This window comes from Mastomys coucha, unplaced genomic scaffold, assembly GCF_008632895.1.
Source record: "Mastomys coucha isolate ucsf_1 unplaced genomic scaffold, UCSF_Mcou_1 pScaffold6, whole genome shotgun sequence".
Classification (NCBI taxonomy): domain Eukaryota; kingdom Metazoa; phylum Chordata; class Mammalia; order Rodentia; family Muridae; genus Mastomys; species Mastomys coucha.
In genome coordinates this window covers 84793307-84799102 of record NW_022196912.1, presented here as the reverse complement: position 1 = coordinate 84799102, position 5796 = coordinate 84793307, and the positions used below count along the sequence as shown (strand labels likewise).

The 5796-nt window shown below is 37.6% G+C and overlaps 1 protein-coding gene across 3 annotated transcripts in view; it reads right to left on the bottom strand.

Moving 5' to 3' along the window:
- Positions 1-5796, bottom strand: part of Atl1 (atlastin GTPase 1) — a 79491-nt gene that overhangs the window by 54352 nt on the left and 19343 nt on the right. The gene's annotated exons all lie outside the window — the stretch shown is intronic.

Genomic DNA, 5796 nt, shown 5'->3' with positions numbered 1-5796 from the left:
CACACACATGGACATAGATATACATACATACACAAAAAGCAAAATGATTTTTAAAAGTGAATACAGCCTAAGAAACCTGAGAAAACCACAAGTGTGCCAGCAAATACATTGTAAGAATCAGAAAGATAATTTAAAAAATAGTAACCACAAACTTCCTACTCCATGAAAGGTATGGATTAGATAATTTTCGTATGTTTTGGCAATTAAACAATACTCTTACATAACTGATGGATCACAGCAGAAATTCAGCAATTAAATGCAAATTAAAACAGTAATGATCCATAGTCATTAGAATAGCTTAAGTGGAGGCTGGAGAGATGGCTCAGCTCTTAAGAACACTTCCGGAGGACACAAGTTCAGTTCCCAGCACTTACATGGTAGCTCACAAACATCTGCTACACCAGTACCAAGAAATCTGCTACCTTCTCTTCTGGCCTCCTCAGGCACTAGGCATGCACGTGGTATACAGATATGCATGTAGACAAAATATCCATGCACATAAAATGAAATTAAAAATTTGAAACCCCTATTTAAAAGTTACCCAAAATATGGAAAGTTATAGGGAAAAAATGTTGAAAGATTAACTTGAGCGCACTGTTGGTTGAGAATGTAAATGATTCAGGTAAAAGCAGCACAGTAATTCCTCAAAAAACTACCAAGTGATTCAACAATTACACTTCTGCTTAAAGTAAACGGAAGAGTTTGGGACTAATTTCATTGGCAGAGGAGATTTCAAGACAATCACGTGTCACATGGTTATTAGAGACCATTCTTAGAATCTATGATAAAAATAGCAAGTGGGGCAAAGAAGACCCTCGGAATGTACAGACCGTGGAGAGGAGCACCAGGAAACCTATGGTGGAGCCAAGCTGTGTACTGAAGACATAAGGACATAAAGTAAAGGAGGTAAGGCCCCTGGGGTAAGACTTATGAAAATAGGAGATTACCATTTCCCAAAGAAAAATTAAAAGATACAAGGTCTCAAAGAAAACCTGCATGCTAATATTTACAGAAACATTTACATTAAGTAGCTTAAAGTGTGAAAAAATAAGCAAAATATGCTGTATATACAGAATGGAATATCATTTGTCTCTTTATATGAGAATTCTGAAATATGCTAAAACAAATAAATACAGAAAAATAAACAAGCCACTTACAAAAAGATAAATACTACAACACTGCACTTATATGAAGCACCTACCGTAGTCAACATTACAGAGAAGGAAAATACAGCACCTTAAGGAGCTGAGAGATGTATGAATGAGAAAGTACTGCTTAACAGGTGCAGAGTTTCAGCTTTACAATTAATTTAAAATAAATATAGTGATGGGTACAAAACAATATGTGTATTTATGTCACTGAATCAAATACTTAAAATGGTAAAATATATATTTTGCAATAAAAAATACTTGAAAAAGTAAGTACTATCATTTAAAAATCAAGTAAGAGAATATATTTCAACCTTCAGATACGGAAAGATTTCTTATACCATAAAAATCATAAACCATGGGTTGGTGAGATGGTTCAGTGGTAAGAACACTGACTGCTCTTCCGAAGGTCCTGAGTTCCGATCCCAGCAACCACATGGTGGCTCACAACCATCCATAATGAGATCTGACGCCCTCTTCTGGAGTGTCTGAAGACAGCTACAGTGTATTACCCCAGAGCGAGCAGGGCTGGAGAGAGCAGAGGTCCTGAGTTCAATTCCCAGCAGCCACATGATGGCTCATGGCCATATGTACAGCTACAGTGTACTTATACACATAAAATAAATCTTTTAAAAAATCATAAACCATAAAGGGAAGTATTGATTAACTTGACTACATTTAAACATAAAATGTCTGTTTACAAAGAGCAAAGTCATATCAATGACTTTGTCAAATAGGAAAAGCAACCCAAACAACAAAGATAAATGAAGAACTCAGAAAATCACGAAGAAAAAAAAAAACTATTAAAATAAGCAATGGACAAGGAGGCATAGGCGGACCAAGGTGTGGACATGAATAAACACAGAGACTGGTGCTCACACATCAGTAGGCAGGTGGAGGCAGTCACAAGGCCTCACTCCACATTACAATGCCAGGCATGGCTGAAGACACAGGGTAAAAAAAATAGTTTTGGAAAAAATGCGCACTCTAGATTCCAATTATATTACACTGTGAGATTTTTGTCTCCTAAAAATAACATAGAAGCTACACCCATGAAACCTCATCAATATGGCTGCCTAAACAAGACCTGAACAAGGACAATACTAACAGACATGCTAACAACATGGAAGGGGGAAATCTCACAGGTCCTCAACCCTACACAAAGAACTACAGGCAACTAAGGAATACTGAGAGCAGGAGAAATAGTCTTCTCCAGGGAAGAGACCCCAGATTGGCTATTCAATACCAAACGGTCAGTCCCCAAATCACTTACATACATGTAACTTTCTATGGGCTGAGCAGGCTGAATTTGTAGATTTAGGAATATAGGCGTGTGCATACCACACACACACACACACACACACACCAACAATTAAAGAGAATTTGAGAAGGCACAAGGGGAGGAAGTGCATGGAAGAGTTAGAAGGAAGAAAGGAAAGGAAGGAAATGATATAACTTAATCTTAGTTTCACAAAAACAGACAGACAGACAGATGGAAAAACCTTAAGTGTAAAATTAAGGCAGTCCTGGTGGTACCAGTCTATAGCACTGGCTACTTCGGAGACTGAGGTAGGAGGATAAGTTCAGCTGCTTAAACTATAGAATGAGTTCAAGGTTAGCCTGAGCAACTTAATGAGATTCTGTCCTATAATAAAAAGCAAAAAAAAAAAAAAAAAAAAAAAAAAAAAAAAAAAAAAAAAAAAGTGCTGAGAATGAAGCTCACTGATAGAGTGTGAGCCAAGCTCATACAGCGCACTGGCTCACTCACCAAGACTGAAAGAAAGAAAAAAAATCTATTAATTAGGTACATATATTTACTTAGGGGAACCATTCAAATTATTGTGAGGATAAGAACACCAAGGGTGTAAACATGGTCACCTTTGTAGGGAGAAGGAGAAGTTGCCATTAAAGAGGGCCACGGAAGAGTACGGAAATACTGAAATAGTTCATCAGGGACTGCAGACACAGGGGATCATTATTACTTTTAAGCTGACTATGTATACTTATATGCTCTTTTTATAAGGACATTTATATGAATTTTTATAGAAAAAAAGAAAAATGTTCAAAGCTAAAGACCTTTTCAAGAGTGGAAGCATTTTAGGGTGAATCATCTTCCTAATGAGATGGAGTCTAACTCATAGGTAGTCTGGACTAAAGGTAAGTTTAAGAAGGGGCAAAGATGTATCCCAGAAGTCATTAAACAAGTTGGTATCAGAACCTAAGTCTGTGTGTGTGTGTGTGTGTGCACATAGGTTTAAATGTGCATGTGTCTGTACAAGTGTGCACATGGGAATGTTTGTGTGTATAGGTGTGTCTTTGTATATGTGCATGAATGGGTGTGTGTGTGTCGGTGCATGTTTGTGTATATGTATGAAAATTGTACATGGAAAATGAAACAGAGGAATCAGTTAAGTGAGAAAATGTTGGGAGGTGAGAATATATAGCACATGTTATGTAAATGTATGAGTCATGCAGCATGTGTCATATATATCTATGTGTTGTATAGTATGTGTCGAGCCTAAAAGAAATTTAGAAATTTGTTTTGTTTTGATTTATAAGGACGAGGCATATGGAAAAGCATCCCCCAAGGTCACATGCTTGAACATTCAGTTCACTATTGGTGACACTGTGTGATGATGTTGGAGGACTTTTAGGAGTGGAAGCTTGATGAAGGAAGTAGGTCAAAGGGACTGCACCATGGGGGGTTTGTAACTAGGCCCTACTTCCTGTCTGCTTTTCCTGCTTCCTGTTAATCTCCCTTCTAAATCATAAGCCCCAATAAACCCTTCTTCAAGTTGTTTTTCTCAATTAGTTCATCATGAAAACAAGAAAAATAGCTAATATAGTTAAGCATTGTCACTTTTTAAAGAAAAGGCAATAAGCAATATTGACCTCAAACAATAGCCCAGCTCTGTGAAAGTCAACATCACACTTGAGTAGCCAGGAAGAGAACAGAATTAGGATATGGAATGTACTGTTTCCTCCATGTCCATAATAAGAAGAATGAGGCATCCTGTTTAGACCTGATCTCTGTCTTGAGTAGCTCTTCATTCACTAGCTTTTCTATCTCCTGCATATGATGGACCACAGTAGTCCTGACCACCATAACCTCAATCATACCCTCTGTCCTAATAATCCTGACAGTGTGTTCTGGCATAGGTAGTTCACCCATGTAAATGCCTGTTGCTGGGTATATGTTCTTTTGCTAGAGAGACACCAGCTCTGTTCTACTTTAGTTAAGCTCCCTTTCACCACCATGTTCTTCAACTTCTTTGACATTATTTGTATTTCAAAAACACACAAAGGCAAATTCACTTAAACTCTTAGACTGCTGCCCATATACAACACATCAGCAATTTAGATAAGTAAATTTAGATAAGTAATTTAGATAAGTAAACTTATCAAAAGAATTCATCTTTCCAATCTCTTTGTATAGAATACAACCTCAGCTCACACATTCTGTGATAGCAGGCTGGGGTCAGGGTTTTCCTGGTTCCCAGCATGCCAGACCTTAGTAGACTTGGGAGAGAGTGGATGTGTCCTCTGAGATAACCTTGGCTCTAAACCTGGGAGCATTGACATCATGACCTTGTATCACACTCTGACAGTTTCTTCTACTTTAAAACCTACCCTCAAACCTGGACCTGGACTTTGCTCTAAGACCGGAAGCATGGTGCTTTTTTATTCCAGTACTTCTTTACCTCACTTGTTTCTTTGGCCCACTGTACACTCTCACGTTGCTTCTTGCTTCTTCCCTTGCTGCATATAATGCTCATCGTTGGCTGTACTGGTGAGGCCTCAGGTCTCATGACTAGGCACATTTACTCTTTTTTTTTTTTTTCAAATCTGTTTCTCTTATTCCCAAGCTTCAAGTATGCACTTAACAAGTGAACTCTTGTTAAATAAGTTCCACAACTTCCCTCTTCAATGTTAAGCCATTCATCAGAGTTCTGCTCATAGCTGTATTATATCCTGACCATTGTCAGTCTCCTCTTAAAAACAAAACCAGAAACCTAAAACTTCCTAACCTAAAATTTCCACAAATGCCTTTTCCACAGATAGAAATTTCTTATATTTACTGTGCAGCTAAGATAGGTTTTGTTTCAAGGTAGAACAAATTAACACTTTATTTCAAACATTTTTATAAGATACTACTATACTGTCAGTTTTTGTTAAACTGTAGAAAACTAAATTCTTGCACTGTATCTTTAGTTTTGGAGAAAGTTAACAGAAATAAACAAACAAAAAGGTGTACACTATTGTTCTGTTTCTGGTAGACGTGTTCCAGCCTGCACTCAAAGACTGCTTTTTGGGCTCCTGTTTCTGATACTCATCTGTCCCCTTTACCGTCCACACTAGCACACTTTATCTACTTTTCTAGTCCAAAGTGATTGAGTTTATAGAACACTGCTTTCTTCTACCAGCTTATTCCTAAATCAGCTGGCTGTGACAGCCTTTGGCATTGTTGTAGCTTCTAGTCCTCAGTACAAGAACTGTAGAAATAACCAGCCCTGAGTTACATACTAGTCTAGAACACAGAAGCTGTGGTACCTCTGGCAAGTTCCTTAGGCTCTCTAATCTTGAGGTTTCACAATCATTAAAATAACAATAATAATGCCTACCTCTTGAAAGGTCAACTCTTTTTTTT